We start from the raw sequence: 23484 nt of genomic DNA, 5'->3' as shown, positions 1-23484 counted from the left end.
CTTTTCTCTTCACCTTGTACACCACTGATCTCCAGTACAACTCTGAGTCATGTCACCTACAGAAGTTTTCTGATGACTCAGCTGTTGTCGGGTGTATAAGAGATGGAGAGGAGGGGGAGTACAGGACACTGGTGGACAACTTTGTGGAGTGGTCTGAACAGAATCACCTGAGGCTGAACGTCAGCAAGACCAGAGAGATGGTGATCGACTTCAGGAGGAAGAAGAAGACGCCTTCACAGCCGCTGAAGATCAAGGGGGAGGTGGTGGAAGAGGTTGAGGACTACAAATACCTGGGAGTGGTGATCGGCAACAGACTGGACTGGGCATCCAACACTGACGCTGTGTGCAAGAAGGGGATGAGCAGACTTTATTTCTTAAGGAAGCTGAGATCCTTCAATGTGTGCAGCAGGATGTTGGAGACCTTCTACAACAGTGTTGTTGCCGGTGCCATCTTCTTTGCTGCTGTGTGTTGGGGAAGCAGCATCAGAGCCAGCGACTCTAACAGGCTAGACAAAATCATAAGGAAAGCTGGCTCTGTACTCGGACAAAAATTAGAGTCACTGGAAACCGTGGTGGAGAGGAGGACACGGAAGAAGCTGTTATCCATCATGGACAACAAACAGCACCCTCTCCACCACACAGTGGACAGACAGCGGAGCACCTTCTCACACAGACTGCTTCAGCTCCGCTGTCGAAGGGACAGATACAGGAAATCTTTCCTGCCACATGCCATCACCCTGTACAATAACAGTTAAGTGTCATTATGGTATCTCAATACCATAACTGCATAACCGCACAACTGCATTGTTGCACTTTGATGTACATATATTTTTATTCATTTATTTTATAATTTATTTTATTATATTTCTATTCTTATTCTTATTTTTACTGTCTGTACGCTGCTAATGCAAAATAATTTCCCAGCTGGGATGAATAAAGTAGTTCTATTCTATTCTATTCTAAAACATTGCAGACGACTCAAAAGAGGCTTAATGTTGAAAATACCGCAGTTCCCCTTTGGAAGCTGGTTCCTCCTTTCACTCCATCATTCTGATATCAAATACACACGCTGCCAGCCAACGCATAAGAGATCCATGAATTCTCAACTCTGATAAACCCTTTTTTCTTTAGACTCCTGGCGAAAACACGGGCAAAACGCTGATTGCCGATTGAATCTTTTTTAATGAATGAGTGAGGCCAAGGTACTTCGGTGCCACTTCAGAACAATTAACCGGCTGCCGCCCCCAGCTAACGCCTGGATGATTGCCGTCGTCCCCAACAGATGCAGACAATCTAACTCAAGCCCCACTGTCAGTTAAGCTGCAGTTCTTTCCACATCAACAGGACTTCTTGATAACTCTGATAAGCACCATGCCCTGAGCTACCTGGGAGCACCCCTTAGGATGCAATGGCGAGGGAATTCAGATGTCAACTTAACTGAAACAAAAGCAGACATATTAATGTACAATTATGGAAACACATACCCCCCCCCAAAAAAAATAATAATAAGAATAATAATATTCAAATACTGTGTCCAACAATGTAAAACAACAACAGAATGAAGCAGCCACCCCCCGCAGCAGTGTGCTGTCTGGTTCAAGCTGTGCAAAAAACAACAACATTGTGGTTTTACAGGGATATATGTGCCAGAGTAAGCAACGGTAAGCTAACCAGCAGCTGGCTGTAGATCTATGTTTATCATACAGACATGAGAGAGAAAGCAATCTTTTAGAACCCACACCAGGACAGCAAATAAGAACACCTCCCGAATATTTCCTTTTATGAATGCAACTGTCACGTTTGTAGTCTTTTACTCAAACAAATCCCACATTTCAAGCACAAAAATCACTGCGATTTACCTCACTGACAATTATGAAACAATCTGCTTAAAACCGACTTAAAATGCAATCGCTAAGTGCAGTGCAGCAGTAAAGATGCACTTCGAGCTTAAGAGGCTCTTTCTGTATTCACAAGTAACATCAGGAAAATCAAATTGTTCATCTTTCATCATGTCAAAAATTGCACAAAAGCAAGGATGAAAGCTAAAATGCTCTGTCGGTGAGCAACCTGCATGGTTTATGTTTGGGGAAAACAGGGTATTTCAAATGCTGAAATTATTGTACCAGTGTCACCTCATTTTATCTGCTTGCAGGCAGCATTATAAGCTACAAGAATCTGATCACAGCAGTTTTCAACAGATAAAGGGAGCCGAAAACCTGACAGCAAGAACTTGTGAGCCACTATGTGCTGCCAGAACATCTTCAATGCATCTGTGCGGTAATCCTCCAAGTCTGTGAAACTATACAGGAGAGAACCTGTTCTGATGATTGTGGTGGGGAGAGGTGTCAAACACAACCATCTGAGGGAACCCCTCCCTCTCTCTCAAGCCACTTCGAACCTTCCAAACAATAAGGCGACAGATCAAAGGGTGGGAGAAGGATTCCTAGAGAGCATGTGGTCTTTCCAAAGTGTAACGGAGACTTTTGTTGAAGTGACAGAAAAGGACCCCTGATAAATCCATATGTACACGTTGAGTCAAAGTAACTCACGACACAGTCTTTCATTATCATCAAAATCTGCAAGGGTGTATCTTTGTGCCGCAACAACAGTTTTTAACCTTGGAGAGAATGGAGTTCATCTCATACCAAAGGCACTAAAATATACACAACTGCTCTTCGTTTTGATCGGGGCATGTTGGTCCAGATTGGCCTTCTAATAGCCACTGCTACAACAGAATCAGCGTAATTGCCATCTACATTCATATGTCATTATTTTTTCTTTGGTTAGAAGCTGCAGATAAACGGAAGCCTTATCCAGTCACTTAAAAAAAAAAAAAGATAGAGAAAACTGAAATTGCTCCATCTCTTCAACGCTGCCGTCTCACACAGCAGTAGAGGCTCTATTCTGTTTTTCCGGGGGCTGTAACAGAGCGGAGGGGGAGAACAAACATACTTTGGCTTTCTGCAGTCATGTTTGTTGAGGATTAGCCACATTATTAAGGTCACTAAAACATTTTTACAAGCTAAAGTTCTGATGGCCACCTGGGCATCTATGTGGATCTTACGTCCAACATGCACCATCCACCTAAACGCTGCTCAAGATCAAGCACAACCTCCACGGCAGCAGAACAATGGAACCCATCAAATCACAAAGACTGCCCATGAGTGGCTCGAGGAACGCAACAAAGAGCCAGAGGAGTTGGATCCAAATCTGATTGAACACCCCGGAGATGCACTGGAACCAGTATGATCCAAAGAGGCCCCATCCTGCAACCCACAGGTCCCAAATGATCCACTGCCAACATCCGACTCGACACCACGGGACACCCAGACAGGTCAGAGCTCCTCTGGCTGCACTAACACAATGTTAGACAGGTGTTTTTAATGCTGTGGCCAAATTATACACCCTGACCTTGCAGAATTATAGTGTTTCTTGGGAAAATAAAAACTAATAAGCAGCCTTGAGCTAAAGTATTGTAAATGTGCTGACCAGAAAAACAAGAGTCAGGGTTTTTTTTTTTTTTTTTTGCCTGCCCTTTTCTAATAGGATAAATGCCTCCGGGTAATTTCTAAATGAATTCCTCTGGCTAAAGCGGTTCCCCAGGCTAACCTAAACCACATTTGATAGAGAGGGATTATCCCTGACTGAGTTTACAGGAGAGAGAAGCTTGTGACAAAACTAAAAAGATTACAATGCTTCTACAGAGGTGATACTTGCCTAACAATAAACCTCTGTACCTTTACACACCATACCAAGGCTGTTAAGACCTCTGATTTGTGTGCCGACATCTCTCCATAATCGCTGCTTTGTGACCGTTCCCATACAGCGACTGGTTTCTCCGAATATGCTGAGCCAGTCCTCGTTGATACGCAGCACATAAGGTGAGAAGACCCTGATAAATGGCTCCAGCTCTGAGGCAAATGCATTGTCTTACCTCACCGAGTGCTGAGCTCCCCGTCTGCTCAGTGAGGACTACAGCTAAAGCCCATAATCCCTGCCTTGATTTGCGATAGCCTGCTAGGTTTTCAAATGTCATCAGTGGGGAAGTGTGTCCTGCTGTTGGCCCATCACGCTCAGCCCATTAATACAACAACAACATGGGGGTACATCCATTAAGGAAGAGAAACACAGCCGTGTCTGGCGGCTGTACATCTAGTTATATATAGTAACCCACACACATGGCGAGCTCGTAAACAGGCATCAGTGCCAAGACCAGAGAGGATTGACAAATGTGTTGTTGGATATGCAGGTTCGAAATAAATCATGCTAAATATGGACTGCAGATAATATATGATAATACAGTGACAGGCATTACCCTCACAAGGAAAGTCTGTTTTGACTACTTGCAATGGTCAGCAGCAGCACCTCTAAATAGATGGACACAAAGTCCATCTTTAACTTTCAGCAGGGAAACAGCACAATATCCCTACTATCAGTGTTCACAGCCAAATCATACAGTAACACTTCACTGTCACAACACGTGGGACTTGTGATGAGCGATGCTTTCCTACATGGAGGATGAGTCTCGTCTACAGCAGGCTACGAGTTTAATAAAAAGAGGACTCTATAAATACACCGAGACAGCTTTCCTATGCAATATGTGCGCTTGTGGGAACAGCTGAGCTGTTTGTTTTCAGGACAGTATGCAGCCAAATTCAAAGGTGCAGTTAAAGGTAAAGCCACTACCACATGTCAGTTTACCAGTGGCTTTATTTGGACTGGTCGTTTACGCACCATTCTGGCATAAAATTAAACAAAAAAAATGTTCCTTGCCTTCCTACATTTTTCTATTTAACTTATATGGCATCCTCTACGACACGATTTTCCAAAGACCATCTCCTTCTGGGGACCTCTGAAACGAGAAGTTATAGTTTTTTTTTTTCTCCCCCTATTTGCAGGAGCGCTTGCGCACAAGGCGAGCGCCGCACACACCATTCGGTAGGCTATGGTCCTCAGCTAAGGGTTGGCAGTGAAACTGACGATCCTCCTCCTCATTCATCCACTATAGGACAAGTGCCCGTGTCGGAACTCTCCAAACACAAAGCTTGTCAAAACGCAGTGTGCACAGAGTCGGCGCGGCGACTGCTCTCACCTACGCTGGACTGAGCGCTTACCTCTCCAGCCGCTCGCTGCTCCCGTCCCCCGGCGTTTGTCCTTGTTTCGCTGCGACGCTGATTATGTATGAATGCTGTCTTTATCCCGCAAAGACTGCAGTTGCATTTTACAGCGAATGAAGCAACACTGTGCGCTGGTAGCGGCTATGTGCTGGTCGGTAAGTGTCCTGTCCGTGCTCGGCTGTGCGCGTCACCAAGTGGAGTGGACTAGACTTGGCAGGCGCGTCTCTGTGTGCTCGCTGCGCGGCGGCGGATCTGGGATGTAAGCGGCTGCTCGGACCGACTGGCACACCGTGTGGCCACTTTACTCCCGATGCTGCTCCTCCCCTTTCACTTTGTTTTGCTGACACCAGCCCTACAGCGCCACCCACCCGCGAATGTGTGAAATTGCTTGCACCTGCAGAGCTGCACTGGCACACAGCATCAGTAGAGCTGTCCTCTCCGGGTGCTGGGATCATTAGCAGCCGTAATGGGAGTTCCAAAGGTTCATGCAAATCCACATGTAGTTACATTTTATTCCATTTGCGACATGAACAACACAAGATGAACGATGATAATTACTTAACATCTTGTTTAGTAGCAACTATTTCATACCGGGAGGATAGAACTTTTACAGAGGGCTTTCCTGACCATCAAGAGGGGAAAAAAAAGAAAAAAAAAATGCTGCCTGTTTTTAATTTCTTGGTCCTGCGGTAGCCAAAGCACTGCAGCTTTTCTGTCCAGCTGGGTTGTTAAATGCTGATAATTACATTCACTTAGCACACTGGTTCTAAATCAGCCTCTGATTAGATGGCTGGAATGAAAATCAACAGGACTCTCTCTGGCGTGATACAAATACCCAAAAGAAAATCAATGTCCTTTTTGCTTCCCTAACCACTTTTCCATGAACACAATGAGCAAAATGATGTGGTCAAACAGAGACTCAAAGAGAAAAAAAAGAAAGTCTGCAATGCCAGGAGCCGATAGGCACTCTGCAACGAGATTAGGGCTCTTTCACACAAGACATTCTGCTTTGTTGCAGAAACACACAGGTGTAAACAATCAATTGATTATGCAGGAATATCATTTTGAAGATTTCTTTTTGGACTATTCAGAAAGCCCAACTTTTTATCTTGGCAGCTTTTAAGACAGGCTACTTGATGTTCAATTGATTCAGACAGGGACCTTTAAATCCACAAGACATCATTTGAGTTCTGCCCATGACCTTTTAACACTTTCTGTTTGTGGCTTAACAGCTGATGGACTCACCCTGTTAGAACCACATGATGTAGAATTCACCAGCCTGACTGCATAGTATCCACCTATGGTACAAACCTGCTTAATTAGCTCTCATCTCATGGCTGCGTAGGCGTGTACAATGTTTCTGACTGACAGCTTCATCAGTAAATTGTTAAGGTAGGGCAAGATCAGTAGCCATTAGTGTTTGGTGACATCACATCTGTGCCCCCCTCACATTAGAACTCAACTTCAACCAGAGCAGAGCTCTAATTAGCCTGGAGTGGAAACACCTGTGCTCTATATCTTTTTGATGCTAGGTCATGTTGCATTAGGAAAAGTCATACATGTACGTAACAGCATGAGTGAAGGCTGAATTTGTTCGGTTTGACGCTCTCGCACTGTTTTATTTTGTCGCAGCACTTTTTCCTGCCTCGATGGCAAAAGAACATCAAAGATAACCAGATCTACTTAGACAGCACTGAAGACAGGCTAGTATATGTGAGATGGAGAAAGACTGTTGTGCAATGACACGGCACAGGTTGACTGACATTTGAAAAATGTGTCTCCTAAAGCAAAGAATAAGCTCCTTTACCAATTACGTCTTTATTTGTCTGTAGGTTTATTTGCATTATAATTGCATTACCATTTATTTGCTTATCATCCCGGGCTGAGCGTTTTCCCCGGCAGACATTTTAACTTGCTTGAGAGAGGAAAGCACAGGTGGAACAATGACTCAGTTTCATTAAATGTACTTATAAGCCGTGACAGTGAACTACCAAGCGTAGAAGCTTGATCTGCCCTGAGCGGAAAGTAGCCTTTATCAACAGTTCTGTTCTTTCTACCCTGTGTGAAGTTCAAGTCTCTGCTGGGAGAAATGTTTGTTAAGTTCTGAGGCTTATAGTGACTGTTGGGGAGCCCGAAGAGAAGTTTCCAAAAAGGTTCCCTGAAGAACAATAGATTCTGAGAACATTCTGTGAACATCCTTCAAACCGCAAGGCTGTAGTTCCCCACGTCTTTCTTTCCAACTTTACCTTTGTTAGCAGGTGTTGCAAGTGTCCCTGCACTCCTCAACTCATCCTCCCTGAGCAGTCTATAGTTTGCTGGATGTGCTTCAAAAAGCAGGGAATGATTCCTCAGTGTTTTCTGTGTGTTTAGAAAATAGATTTAGAATCTGATGCATCATCTACACACTCAAAAAAGTTGGTGGAGAAGCAAAGAAAGACAGAAAGGTTTTTAGAATAAACAAGCAACAGCATTCTGGAGGATTCCACAATCAGTAAAGTCATTTCCAATGGCTGAGGGTTCATAGATTCTCTATAAAAGGAGTGTCCACCAAAGGCTTCGTCATTCTAATCCAGGATGACCACTTTATGCCAATTATGGTCAGAGAATTATCAGTCACTTAAAAAAAAATGTCTCAAATTAAGATTGCGAAAAGCTTTGGTCTTTCAACACCCACAGAGCTGGACATTGTGATAGGATTCAGGGGGTCCGAAGAAATCACTGTGCGTAAAAGGTCAAGGAGAGAAATCGCTGCTTGTTACGCGTGACCTTCAAGCCCTCATGCGACACTGCATGAGACGCCATCATGCCACCGTGATCAATATAGCCACATGGGCTCAGGAGTACTTTGGAAAACTATTTTCACCCAACACAGTGTGCTGCATCCAGAAATGTAATCTAAAACTGTATTATGCAAGGAGGAAGCCATATATCAACTCTGCACAGAAATGCGGCCCGAGTTCTCTGAGCATAAGCTCATCTCAGATGGATAGAAGGAAAGCGCACCAAAAAAACGAGCAGGACAATTCAGCCTGTTATCAGTGGAGGTGCAAAAGCCGGCATCTGCAATGGTATGGAGATGCATCAGCGCCCGTGGCATAGATGACTTGCATATGTCCGATGGTACCACTGATGCACAGGAGGATATGGCAGTTTTGGAGAGACATATCAAGGTAACATATTTTCCCAGAAGGTAAGTGATAATTTCAGCAGGACAATGCCACCATCGTTCCATGTGACTTTCAGCAACATGGTTTCATAGATACGGAGTGTGAGCATGACTGCCTGCCTACAGGTTAGATCTCACATTTTTTTAAAAAGCATGACGCGTTATGAGGGGGAGAATCAGTTAAGAATCAATTAAAAGGAGGGCCGATATAACTATGACTTTCAAACAACTTTTGTGTTGCTGGCATCAAATTTTGAATTTGTTAATATTTTCTAAATGCGGTGAAGTTGGTCAGTAAACACACAGGAAATAATTCCCTTTGAACTTGTGCCTGCTTGATAAAGGCCCTAATACATGATGCAATTACACATTTCTAGAAACGGGGTTTACACCTCAAGATAAAGAATTTCGTCAGTCGCAGGAGAGCAAATTTGTAAGTGTTTACAATATTTCTGTTTTTTGGAAGCTTATTCAGTATTAATGCATCCAGTTTGAATGGTGAAACCCTAGTATAGCTCTACTTGATTTGCAACTTAAAAGAAATCTAATAAGCAATAAGCAGAAGTTGAAAAATTTCCACTGTAGGGGAGTGACACATTTAATTAGCTAACTTTAAGTGCAATGGATTAAAAAGCAAGTAAATTGTTTTCCTCTGCAATGTAGAGGCACTAGGACTCCATTAGCATCCATACCTGCATTCCAAATCATCTTTTAGTAAACAGCTTATATCCCATAACAATACACTGTGTAAATATAATAAAGGTGCAATGAGTTGCATGTAAAATAACATGGCAGTGCTGAAAAAAGAATAAAAATAACATGGTGATAACACACTGTAGGAGTTATGCTCACTGATATACACCTTAAGTGTATGCTCTCCAAACTACTTGGGTAAAATACTTGAGTGCTCTCCCCTCCTGAGACATCCAGCATTGCATCAAAATGTCACACTTGGCAGAACAGATAGCAAGTCTTATCAAGGGTCAAATTCTATCCTGCAGTAATTTCAGAAGTCTTTCAGCTGTGCCTTTCAGCCATGGCAGAGTGTGAGATGGCGTGCAATGGTGTGTACTATTTTGTTGTAGAGCCCGGTGAGCCAATTCGGAGCCTGCAGGTAGTGGTATGAATTAAAAGAGTCCTTTTACATGGTAACAATGAAGCTTCCTATCTGAGATCTTGGTTTTATGGAGCGACACTCCCAAAGGAAAATGAGCATCATGTTTAATGATGGGGCAAGCTCTTTGGGACTGTTTGATGGTGATAGGTGTACGTTGAGCAGCACGACTCGAATCAGGAAGGGGGAGAGACGGGATGTGAGGGAGATGTGCAGTACAACTCCCCGGTAATGGCAGCCTCAATAAAGATGCAATGCAAGAGGCAGAACACAACAATGGAGCGTTGTTGTCAGACAATGAACAGAACTGTAGTAAATTGGTGGTGACGGCAATAAGTAAATGGATAAATTGCACGGGTTTGTTTAAAATTTGTTTTGTCATGCTTTTTTTACATGTTATTTTGCATCTACTTAGCTGGAGTGCCCAGAGATTCTGCAGGGCATTGTGTTATTCATACCCTTTAGTGTACGTGACAAAGTCTGGAACTGTAGTAATTGGGCTCAGGGGGAAGTGGACTAAAAAAAAATAAAACAAATGGCACGCATGAGTTTCCCATTATCTTGCTGCTCATACATTTACTTTCCTCATATTTCAAGGGAAAGGAATGGAAACAGAGAATGAATGAAAAGTCTTAGTCCTTTAATCCAGGAGTTTTGTCTCTTGTCAAAGAGCATGTTTAAAAAAAAGCTTTGCAGGAGTTAGCCTGCACTGAGAGTTGTGTGTCAAACCCTCTCTTTTATTTCTATCTCTATTTTTGTTTTATTCCATTTCACAGGATCAGCTTCTTTCTAGCAATTATTTACATCTCTCATCGGAGCCACCTCTTTCACCACCTGTGCCAGGGTTGCAGCTGCATGCTCTGCGCTAATATCTTTCTCAAACAATGTGCAACAGCTGATGATCCTAGTGGTTTCTACTGTTCCAAATTAATGCTACTGTCTTATTCTGTCTTAATAGGGAGTCACGTGAAAAGAGAAAAAAACACCTTCTTTCAATTCCAAGATTTTAAGTATCAGGACATAATAAACAATCGTCTGGTTCGTAAATGAAACCTGCAACCATGACACATGGAATACACATGCCATATTACTCGGTGTCATTATTTCTTTAACAAAAACTACGGCAAAAAGGCAGAAGCAGTGAGTTAGCATTCATAACAGTACAATTCGAAAAAGACTGAACAATTTTGGCTTATTTGGAGAACATGGCAGCACAGCTTAGGTTTGAGAAGTTACATCTGAACAAAACCACTAGACTTCAGGAACAATTGTGCCGATTGTCAATTGTGAGGCCATCTGTCTGACAAATAAAGCTTGGCCGAAATTGGGTCATGCAACAGGACAACGATCCCAAACACAGCAGCAAATCTACAACAGAATATCTGAAAGAGAAATCAATCAAGGTGTTGCAAAGATCCAGATCCAGATCTCAACCTGATTGAATTGCTGTGAATAAGTGAATGATCACAACCTTGATGAACTGAACTTATATTATAAAGAAGAGTGGGCCACAATTCCTCCACAATGATGTGAGAGACTGATAATATCACACAGAACTGGTTCAAGATTTTATAGCTGAAGGTGTTTCTAAAGGTTATTGATTAATGGAGTTTACTTGTTATGTTTTTTTCTTTTTTTGTGTGTGTGTGTGCGAGTTTTTTTTTTTTTTTTTTTTGCAGTGTTGCTGAATAAATATCTGACTGGTGTGAAATGAAGAAATGTTTCTCCAGTATAGCTTGTTAGATGAACTAAACTCAGCCCTGAAGAGACATTTTTTAATCCGACTACATACAACCAACAGTTGTTAATAGTAGAAATATAAGACCTCTGGGAAAATCTACACTCCACAGCATGGTTCTTAAAACTAAAGATTTCACTTGGAAAAATTGGATTCAATCCTCTGAGATATGTTCTCACTCGCAAACTTATTCAGATACTCAAAATGTTTTATTAATAATGTGTATGTTCATACATGGATGATTCTGGCTTACCACTTACATTAAAGCTCCCCATGCTCAGCCAATTCTACATGACTTGAGTCTATAAAACAAATTTGGAAAATAAAAAATACATTTGTTCTATTCTAAAGATATTAATATGATAATATTCTCACCCGATGATATATCGGAATCAGCGTGTTTAATGCAACCCAGATCATCATATGAAATGATATATTTTAAATGGGAAAATCTAATGCTAACAGAGGGGCTATTTATGTTAATTTGACTACTCTAGAACCATTGAAATAGAAAAGTAATATACGCATCATGTTGCCAAGGGGGGCAGACTTAGTCTATACATAAAGTCTTGGGTCACCTGTCATTTCTTCACATTTTGCGAAGAGAAGGGGAAATAGATGCTCCAATTTAATGAAACGTGCAAACTTAAATAGAAATTCATTAAACAGGGTAAAAACTGAGTACAATTTTAACACGCTTGAAAGTCAATATTTGGTCTGAGCACCTTTATTCTTCAGCACAGCCTGAACCCTCTTAGACGAGCTTTCTTGTCATTTCTTTAAATAGTCTTCAGGAATAGTTCTCCAGGCTTCTTGAAGGACATTCCAAAGCTCTTCTTTGGATGTCGGCTGCCTTTCGTTACGTTCTCTGTCAAGATGATACCACACTGCTCGAATAATGTTGAGGTCCAGGCTCTGGGGAGGATTCATCACTCCATAAGACTCGTTGCCTTTGATTTTCTGTCCACTTCTTGTGTGATTTGGCCTCAGCCTTTTCTCCCTTTATTAACAATGGTTTCTTGCCATCCACCCTTCCTTTTAGTCCATTTCTGACGAGGCTTCAGTGATAAATCAGCTGAAGGTCCATGCATCTCTCAGGTCTTGTGTCAGGTCTTTGCTTAATTCTTTTCCATGATTTATGTCTCATATGCGGACCTATATCACTCTCGGATACTGTTCATTTGCAGTGGATACGTTTTTAGGCCTGCCACTGTTTCTTATGTCCTCCACTTGTTTGATTTCCTCATTTTTTTTAAGGACACACTGCACACCATGCTGCGATATGCCAAGTTTTCAACGAATTTCTCTTTGGGAATCACCTTGTGGATGATAAAATACTAATTATCCCTGTTTAACTGTGTTATTTTTTATATTTTTTGTTCACGTAATGAGCCATTTTAAATGATAGTTAGAAGTCACTATGCCAGGATGAACAACGATTTCCATCCCAACATCTTCACAGATTTTATTCGATTTGGAACAAAATCTTTCTGTCGTAACATAGTGGGAGTAACTGTATTCTAATATATTACATATTAGATGGGATCTGCTACAGTGAGATTAAGAAATGTTCAAGCAAAACCAGTTTTGTGACACACTTGTAAAGTTTCGTAAACCGTTTTTTGATTTTCGGGAGCCGGTGTTGACAATTTCACTCGGGCCTTTTTTCCAGTGTTGCAGCCATACGCTTTCTGCTGGGAGTGGAAACCGGAGAGTTTACTAGATGTCCGGGTGGAAGATATTCTCACATGCCACCGCTCTGGGACATCTCTAGAACGTTTCAAAAAGTGCGTATAAGCGGCTGTAGGGACATTTTTCAGTTGAACATTTGACCCTGCAACATTTCCCCAGAGCTAAATATTTCTACCTGTTATTTTTTTAACACAACATATGACCTCAAAGGCAGACTCGTGTGGTTCAGATGACATAAAATGCTATCGTATAGCATCGTGGGCATGTGCCCACAATGCAATCCAAACGTAGTACTGTCACAGTCCATGGTTAGAAATTGGGAAATAGCAATATGTCTGTTACCTATCTTATGTTGGACATCACCCACATGACATGAGAGGAACAAAAAGCCTTGAACAGTAACAGGTGTAATCTTTTTTTGTCTTTTTAACATCTATATAAACATATTAAAAATATAAACCTAACCATAAATATTGTAACTTCTCATCCTAACCATTCTCAAGCAATATTATAGTAGAAAAGTGAGAAGGTCTTGATGTCATCATGTAGTGAGGGACATTTAAAAAGGGACTAAGTCAGGAAAACATATTCATCTCACAATTTTTGAGCCTTTATCGTGAAACTGCAACGTTTTCCCCTGTGGACAAATGTGACTTTTACAGTTTCTGTCATGAGATCAGGCTGACTTTTCTCAGCAGCCTTTTAACCCCAAAACTTTTTCAATTATTTGGAAGAAAACTGAGAATCTGAGAAAAAACCCTGGTTGGGTTGTCATGAAATATCAAAAGTTATTAAGCAATTCTCTTTCTTCCTCGGGAGCTGTGAATATAAAAATCCATCCTCCCCGGCTGAGTTTAGAGCATGGGAGGCTCTTGCTGGCAATACTGTTTTGAATAAAATTACAAATAACTTGAAGTCAAAACATTCATCTGTTATGAGTAAATGAAGAGACAGCAAGTCTGTGCTCGGTGTCTAAGAAAACAATATCTGGCTGTAAATGAAAAGATTTGGACGCCTAAAAACTTTTTCTTCATAACACGGTCAACTAAGAAATTGCTAAATGATTGATAAGATGCGAAGAGTTTGCTCGGCTGCAGTGGAAAATATGAATGAATGATCCTCAACAAGGCACATTCAGAATAACGTACACAACATCAAATCGAGCTAAATTCATATTCAGAATGACTCTTTCCCGTGAAGAGACCGGAACAGCAGTACTTTCAGAAATGCAAATGTTATTAAAGGAGGGCCTTTGGGTTTAGGAACTCGACATGTGTTAAATCATAATGACATTTATGCTGCTCAACCTCTTACGATATCAAAGCATGTCTTACTTTGTCTTTGTTTAAGACAGGTTTGAAGATGTAAAACATTTCTCAGGCTGTTCGTCATCTTTGTCCTTGTCAGAGACCGCAGAACCAGCTCAATGGCTGCCATTTTACAGTGGCGCTCAAGTGGCTATTTTATGTGGATGGAATGGGAATTAAATTGTGGGTCCTGTGAATGTAAACCCTCATCAAATGTTCGTGATGTCCTTTCATGCCAGCGAGTTTTGCAGTTTGAGGTATAATTTGAAACCAAGCAGAAATTGTACTGTCACATTCGTCCGCCGCCATGAGTGTGTTGAATTCAAAACAATTATCAGGGCCTGTTTCTGTAGAGATGACCACAAAACTCACACTTTCACCGCCGCAGGTGGCGGAAGGCTCTTTTCCAATTAACAAGTCTAATTACATCACAACTCTGCAGAGCTGTCTGCCATCTATTGTGTCTCAGTGTCTGTGTGCACATGTAGGTGTTTTTGTGTGTGTATGTGTGTGTGAGCATGTGTGTGAGCGTACGTGCGTGTGTGTGCTGATCTACAACTGTTCATCTCAGGGTGTGAATTTAAAATGCCGCAGAATGATCAGTGGGATTAAGGGACTTAACTAAATGTCTTACTTGGCTTGATAAATAGTATGAAAATAACTCATCAGTTGAATACTGAATGTTAACACGCAACATGATGCACATTTAACATTTAAGAGACAACAGCTAATATGTTGCTCTCAGCTCAACTGCAGTTGGAATGCACATTCTGCATATATCTACTGAGCTTACAGTCATACATATTAAAGGGGAACTCCGGGGCATTTGAAGCGCGTTTCCATTGCTAGAGGTTGTCAAATACTGACAGTAGGACACAGGCTGGTGCAAATCGGCGCTCCCTGTGCGGCGATTGCGCTGTTTGCACAGCCTGTCATGCTAGCCAACTACGTGGTGGCTAAGGGGCAAGTGCTAACCCTTCCACGTAAAACAACAACTTGCACACTGCAGAAACGTCACACCACTTTATAAACCATCCGACAATAAAGTCACAAGCCTTACCATCAAAACCATATGCATGGTTCTTACATTACTGGCATGGGGACGTTACAAAACAACTTTATAAACAGCATGTCACTTACCTCTTGTCGGTATGCTCGCGCATGTGAAAGCCCAAAAGAGTCAATGGACGATACTCCCAAATACAAAACAATTATCTTCTCTAGAAAAACTGCGTTCAAGTATTTAAAACATTACAACAATATTACTGGGCATGTATTGTTGTAATGTTTTAAATACTTGAACGCAGTTTTTCTAGAGAATATAATTGTTTTGTATATGGGATTATCGTCCATCGACTCTTTTGGGCTTTCACATGCGCGAGCCTACAACCAGCCGGTGAGTTACATGCTGTTTATAAAGTTGTTTTGTAACGTCCCCATGCCAGTAATGTGAGAACCATGCATTTGGTTTTGATGGTAAGGCTTGTGACTTTATTGTCGGATGGTTTATAAAGTGGTGTGACGTTTCTGCAGTGTCCAAGTTGTTGTTTAACGTGGAAGGGTTAGCGCTTGCCCCTTAGCCACCACGTATTAGCCTCGCATGACACGCTGTGCGCACAGCGCGATCTCCACACAGGGAGCGCAGATTTGCAGCTGTCTGTGTCCTACTATCAGTATTTGACAACCTCTAGCAATGGAAACGCGCTTCAAATGCCCCGGAGTTCCCCTTTAAGTTGTTGTTGTTTTCATTCTGTAGCTTCTCCTTGCATGTTCACTGTATTATTCAAGCTACCACTAAACATTATATTGTGTCAATTGTTTAAAAATTAAACAACAACTTGTTTGTCTGAACCTGGCAATTTGTTTGGGGGTCACGCCGTGAAGCATTCCGATTTGTAGGGAATTTCTACGTTACTCTTCCAGCTCAGAGGAGAGCTTCTTCGTCTTTATTCCCACCCTCTAATCTAATCATGCTGTGTTAGTTCTGCCTTGGAGACGGGAAGTTGAAACCCTGACTATCACTCTTTGCTTTGCTATAAACAAAAAACAAAACAAAAAAAATTCACATCAGAAATGATGCAGTTCACTTAGAAAAGAAATGAGCTCATTAATGCTCTAGCAGTATTTCTACTCTAAGGTTCTGTATCCCACTTCCAACAGACATACTTTAATTTTTCTTTCACTGTTGAAAGTTGTAAATGACAATTTCATGTTTGTCACTGAATGCACCATCAGTGTCTAAACCATGACTAAAACAAAATAAACTTGTTAACTTTAGTACAAAGTAGATCATTTAAGCAACAGTTCTTAATGTCTAATACAGAACATGTCTAATACAGAAGAATGAAGCAGGATTAATGGAGCCAATTTGTGACAAAGGCAGTGCAACTCTCAACAGAAATTGTGAAACTGCCACATCTGTCCACATGTTGATTACTTAGTATTTAACAGCGACTCAATCTGAAAAATTAAGCATTCGAAGACCTTCTCCGAGCACCTGCATGGAGCCCTGCAAATAAGAATGAAGAATGGGAAGAGGGCTGTAAGAACATAGGAAAGGTATATACATGTTCATAAAGTAGGAAATGGCTAAACCATGGAGGTCAAGTTGAAGTCTGGAAGACCAATAAGATCAAATAAAAAATGCTTGTAGGATCACTACAATTTAATTTGTCTAATTTGTTTAATTTAAAAAGTTTAAATTTAAAAATTTGCGGATTCTGGGGTGGTGATGCACTTCCAGGAGGAGTCATCAGAAGGAAACCATTCAGTGTACTCACCACCAAAATTTAGCATAAAGAAATTGCAAATGTTAACTAGCTTGATGCCCGTTGCAGCAAAACTGTTTTGGAAACAGTGAGAACAGTTTTGCAGCAATGAGCAATGGTTTATTTGGGGTAAAAAGGATGTTTAATGAGAGGAACACCTCTTCAAATGTTAGGCACAATGTTAGGAAAGATCGATCACCCTCTGGACTTCTGTTGCAGCCAGTGGTACGAGGAGCAATAAACTGGTGTAAAAAATAGATTCCACCCATAGAAATGGAAAGCCAATTCTGGAAGCAGATGTCACATTATCTACAAAAAAGCTTAAGATAAAAAGAGGATGGCTTCCACAACGTGACAATGATCTCAAACATGTCTCAAAATCCACAATGGAGCACAATGATGACACAGCAGCCACAATCCACTGACCTAAAATGTGCATACACCTCAGAGGAGCAGTGCAGGCAAGACAATCCCAGAATCTCACAGAACTCCAATCCGTTTGCAGGATAGATGAACAAAATTCCCACAAACATGAACTGCAAACAGACTCTTAGCTAGCCCTAAAAAGCAGAAACCAGCTACAGTATGTTAGTTTGCTGCCAAAAAGTATTGACCGTGACAGATGCCCCAAGGACACAATGTACATTGTTAAATTACGATATATATATTGATCCAAATAGTTTCTAATATTACATATTATGATCTATGTAGAAATCAACTTGGGTTTGGACTTGTCATGGCTTGTTTTTTCTAACATGATCACCACCTTTTCATTTCTGTACAACAACAGCCACGTGCTGAACTACAGTACAGGATATTAAACCTTCCCAGCTGCCTTTTATGAAAAAACCCAACCCAAACTGAAAAGACACTGCCCGCTTCACAGCTTTTTATCTCAAATGAGAAGTGTACACTGCTTTCTCCTTCCTCCCGCTTCTCTCGTACCTCAGTAGGGCTCAAAAAACAACCTGTTTCACCCAATTATCTCTCCCACAGGGCACAGTCAGGCAATCTGGCTCAGTGAAGGCACTGATTCATTGAGCCAGATGATTTAAAGCTTTTGGGGGCCACATGTCAGCCCACCAGGACCAAAACTGCTCTGTGATTCTCAGTTGATATTTAGCAGTGCAAGTTGCTCCACTAAGGGAAGCAGAGACAAAAATAGCATGTTATTTCTGTTCTTCCTTATTTGTCACTCTGAAAATAGTATTTTTGAAGGGTAGAAAATGGAAATCAGAGAGTAACATGCTATATACTTTTTGAAAAAAGCTGTTTACTGCTTGGATACTGGGAACATGCTGGTCAATGATGTTTTCTTACTGGAAGTTTCTTACTTACATATTCTACATCATATGCAATTAAACTTATCTGCAAAATTCATGCTTCAGTGGAGATGATCAGCATCGGGACAAACACGGTGCCCTTGAAAAACATAGATGTAATTACATGTCTGAAATCCCCAGAGGATGAATTTTTAATAATTACTGCATGAGATTCAGAGCTCAGGGCAAAAACGTGAAAAAAAAAAAAAAACCAATGCCTCATTTGACAGCTGCTGTCAATATGTCTTTCCACACCAGCCACAGATTTCAGGACCAGTGAAGGAGTCATTAAGCCGTTTGTGAGTGACGAAGGAGCCAAAGAAATAGCTTTTGTCGTGACCCTGCGAGGCGGCGCACGTGTGATCTCCCTTCTGCTTCAGTGTGCACTGTTTAAAGCCATTAATGACTGATCAATGTGTCGTGTCACTTCAGAATTGTTGCAATTAAAGACAAATACAACAAGAAAGCTATTTTAAGTCGGGCGCTATCTCTGGGAAAAGCAACAGAGAGAATAATTGGGTATTGACGAAAGAGTGTGAAAAGCAAAGACAGCACGCAAGACCACTCTCCAATTTACCCTGTCATCTAGAGGCTCTGATTATGCTGCTGACTGACCATATAATTGGTGCAATGCTTGATAAAAATAAATATTTTAGGATGTACTATCAAATGCGAGCTGGTAACGTAAAAATATTCTGAGCACTTAATTGAAATGCCGCTTTTCCTGCCTCCTGCAACAACTCACAAGGCTTGACAGACTCCTGACCTCCTGTGTTTAATGCACTATTAATCTCTGGGCTGCGTCTTTTTTAAAGTATAGGAGGCTTTCATGCTTTCTCGGGTATGAACTGACACCAAATGTCTCGCTAAGAGCTTAATTACCAGACTGAAATCATCATGGCTTCAAAATGCTAAATCTCTCACAGAGAAGTGATAAGTGCACGTCGTACTGGTATTAAATACAGACAAAATAACCAGAAAAAACGTCACAAAGATTGGTTGTTTCACATGAGAGTGTCAGGCATTAGTGTTTTCTGAGCTTTTTTGTTTTAAAGAGGTTTGATTGAATGATCACAATGAGATAATGCAGTGTGGAGTCAGCAATCCACCGCATTAAGACAATCTAACTTAGACATCAAGACACAACTCTTCCTAGCTTGCAAATCAGCCATAACATTATGACAACCACTAAATATTGAATAGGTCCTCATTTTTTCAACCTCAGCAGCCCTAATCCTTTAAGGCATTGACTTCTGTATCCCTCTGCCACGAAAAAGGGTGCAGAGTGCTTATTGGGCAACATGTTAAGGTAGGTTGGTATGTGTCAAATATCCACATTAATGTCCCAATCTGAGGGTTCCCAGCAGAACATTGCCCAAATCATGACATGATAGTCGTCATAAATGTTAAGGCTGTCACTGTAATGGGTTGTTATGGGCTATGGAAACTTTGAAATGTCTAGCAAAAGAAAAAAATGTAAAATGTGTAGCATCTGCATGTAATTGGTAGGTCGCCTTTAAAATAAACTCTCTCTTCCAACAGCAAGGAGAGAGAACACCACACAAAACAAAAATGTGAGCACCATCTAGTGTTGAAAGAACTTATCTTCAGTCCCCCCCCTACAATAAAAAAAAAACACAGCAGAGGACAATTTGACACCCTCACAAGAAACTGCACATGATTTGAAACATACTTTTACGTTACTGATTCCACCATTAAGGGGAATGTGACCCTGGCCATCATAAATGATCGTTGCTATCAATCAAATAATCAAATAATAATTGTCAGTTGTCAAGAGAGTAATTTGGCACTGAATTCTAGACATCGAAATTTGGGACACAAAATAAAATGTGTTTCCAGCTCACATATGAATAACGTCCACCTGACTGAGTCCCAGGCCTCTCAGTGTGTTTTGTAACCCTGAGCCAGCAGAAGCCTGATCGCCGGGTGGAAGACAACACAGACCATCTGTTGTGTGTTTCCTTTGGTGCCCTGCCACAAAAACTCTACTGCCAGAACACCCAAGGGTACCCATGCGCAGTGCCTTGCGCCATGGGACCGGCTCACTAAAGCATCTTTTCTGCCAAAGCGCAGACACAATAGCAGTGGTGTTGGAAATGGGGCCTTGTTGAGGCAGGATCGTTACACAACCATGCAATTAACCTTAATTGGAGCAGCTTGGTGGAATATAGAAAAACTTTCAGCGCTCTGAGACAGCAGTGCTGTTCCCCTGAGTTATATAAAATCGAAACTGATCTCAGGCTAAGTTAATTGAATCGCAGAATACTTATCTTCCTGCTGAGGACGAGTTACTGAGGAGCAAGTGCTGTGTAGTAAAAACCTCTCGCTCGGGTTCTGAACTCTGACAGAACGCTACAGCCATTACATAGATACAGAAATCTGACATGACGGACTCCTCCTCCCCCTGTTGTCCTATTGATTCCCATATTGGTGATGACTGATGGAAGCCCAGGAAATACAAATAGCTACCAGGGATAGCACGTGTATCTTTTCCTTTTAAAGATGCCCTTTTGGCCTCAAGGCTGAAGAAACATTTTAAGCAAGGATGGCACAGTATCACAGAATGCTCAAATATGGAGAAAATATTTGAAAAGGCGCTGCTGCCAATTCCAGATTTCCGCTTTGAGACTCTTTGGTCTATCCATCTCCAATAGCAAATAGATGGTATTAATAATATCTCCCATGCATCAGAGAAAATAGCCCACAGTACTTCCGCCCTACATCTGTTATCTCGTGGTGATATTAAGCTCCACAGAGATTGGATTGTGAAAGAAGATTACCGTGACAGCAGGACTTACCAGGCCAGCGGGTCACTGCACATGTTTTGCAACCAGCAGCAACGACACAACTTATTGGTTATTAAATGAGCTCATACGCTGTTTGGTCTTCTTGAGGATATCGGATAAACGCATTCAAATGTCAAAAGAAAATACTTTAAGACTGTAACTAAATAGGTACAGCATTGCTTTTGGTGTTACAGTCAGACATAAGCACTCATCATCAATTTAGCTCAAGTCTGGGGTGTGTTTTTAAGTATGTTTTCTAAGCCTTGAAATGGTTTGTGAATGTCAGCGTCTTGACAGATTGTGGAGGAGCACAGCAGTGAATGAACAGTGTAAACATGGGATGAATCATTCCTGTCACAGGCGAAACAAGCAAGTAGGGGAGGAAATGTGGCTGTCTGCGATGCTGCTCCTGGCCTCCATGAGCCTTTAAATCTTTATCTTTGCTACCAGTGAAGACGTTTGTAGGCAGAACTTCTCTGATTTTATTGGCCCTGTCAGATCCTGTTAAAATAGAAACAGCGTTGTGGTCTCCCTGTGTAGCATTGCTGTGAAGCTGGCACTGCCAGGTCATGTCCTGTCATGTCTTCAGCAGAAGATATGTAATTAATCACATTCCTAATTACACGGTGTACACATAGTATCGGCTAAACAAATTCAAATGCATGCCAACTGTGACGCTTCGGAAGATAACGGTACATAGCTTGAATACATAGTCCACAGATCAACAGCTGCTATGAATGTGCCAGGATTTGTGACTCTGTTGCAGAAATAATTGCTAATCAATTTGAATTAGATTTTCCAAGCATACGATTCTCAGTGGGGCACGAAAAGTCTGACGCCATCTGTGAAGATGCATCTCTTATGTACTCCCATGTTAATCTTATATTGCCGTTCTGGTAGAGTTCTTGCAAAGCTTTCAAAGGTGTTTCTGAACATTAACCTGCTGCAGTGCGTGCCCCTGTTTAAAGGATTTAAACCAGGTGTCTGAAGCATAGAATGCTTCTTCTTCGACAGAGTATGCTTGATCCAGAGCAGGTGTCCAATCCAAGACCACCAACACTTCAATGTTCTGACCACTATGTCCCTTTGTATCGTTCTTCCTCCTGTTCCTCTTCTCACATATGCTCTTCTGTTCCTGCGACTGATTTCAATCTTGGATTCATCAGTGATCTTCCAGTTTTCCAGACCCACTGGGAAATGTCTTTTTTCTTCTCCTCTTGTGTTTTTAAGTAATCCTAAGCGGTTAGACTGTCCAGATGTTTCCCAAAGTTTACAACAAAAAGTGGACAGATTTTCCATTTGGTCTTGGAACTTTGTGTGATGTTTTCAGTGGTTCCAAATTATGCAAAAAGTCTTAAGCCAGCATCACATCGGCAGGCAGGATCCACGACTGGGTTGCCAGATTGCAAAAAATCGATAGTGTCAATGCGTTGATTCATTCATGAAGTCTTAAAAGGTTCAAAAGCCTTGTGATGTTCTAATAAGTATATAATATAAGCTTAAATTGGTGAGTGATTGTTCATACTAATCTGGTTTTAGTGATTTTTTTTAAAACTAATAAAAGGACACAGCAGTGGAGGAGGGACAAACTTTGCTCCATCTATTTTAATGGCAACATATCTCATGGCTATTAAAGTGGCCACTTGTCGCAGTTTATTAAATCTCTAGAGATGCCTTATTAGAAGATTGCGCTCTAATTTATTTCTGACTGTATTCTTTCCATAATTGCCCCATTTGATCACACACTACAGCAATGCAATTCCACAGAATGATTTAGCATTGCAGTATTTCTCCCACTGTGGTGGTTGCACCACTAGAGGTCAGGCTTACATTCAATAACTCAGGTTCATGAAGGCACTTCTGACTCAGAGAAACCCCCTCACATTTTTTTAAATCTTTTTTTGTGCACGTGTGGGTGCTCTGCTTGGGATATTCTGGCAAAAATGAGAATGCACAACAGCACAAGAACCTTGGATCAGCTGGAAGATGGGGGGGGGGGGGGGCTTGTGCGGCTGTTTATGACAAGCTGTCATCACGACGAAGAGACACAAAGGGTTGTCGCAACATGGCACTGGCAGGCGTTGCTGAACAGCAACCCATGACTTTAAATTGTCAGAGAGTGAGAGTTGGGGATATTTACAGCAGCTGTGTGCTTTGTCAGATCCATCAAGCCCTAATCAGGATTACCCCACATGACCAGTGGAAAGAAAAAGATCAAACTTGCACCTTTAAAAACAAGTCGAGCCTGAAGTCATTTCCTTTTTGAGCTCGACCTAAAGATAAGACAGCGCTCCTGTGCTACCAAGTTGTCATGCACATGTAAAGGCCCATGGTATCCTTTATGACAGTCACCAGGAAAATAATTAGACTTGAGAGCCTTCTCGGAGAGTCTTATACACATAATCATTTAGATAAAAGTGTGGCTGCCAGAGCAGTCCTAACAGACTTGGGAT

The 23484-nt window shown here is 41.5% G+C and overlaps 1 protein-coding gene across 1 annotated transcript in view; it reads right to left on the bottom strand.

Moving 5' to 3' along the window:
* The window catches only part of klhl29 (kelch like family member 29), a 232935-nt gene extending 227542 nt beyond the window's left edge, over nt 1–5393 (bottom strand). The window contains exon 1 of the mRNA XM_075459139.1: nt 5115–5393. The gene's annotated coding sequence lies outside the window, so the exon portion shown is untranslated. The remainder of the gene's footprint in view (nt 1–5114) is intronic.
* Between the last annotated feature and the right edge of the window lie 18091 nt (nt 5394–23484).

The sequence above is a fragment of the Odontesthes bonariensis genome, chromosome 24 (assembly GCF_027942865.1).
Source record: "Odontesthes bonariensis isolate fOdoBon6 chromosome 24, fOdoBon6.hap1, whole genome shotgun sequence".
NCBI classification, from domain to species: Eukaryota; Metazoa; Chordata; class Actinopteri; order Atheriniformes; family Atherinopsidae; genus Odontesthes; species Odontesthes bonariensis.
The sequence above is the reverse complement of the archived record's forward strand: the minus strand, read 5'-3'. Positions and strand labels throughout refer to the sequence as shown.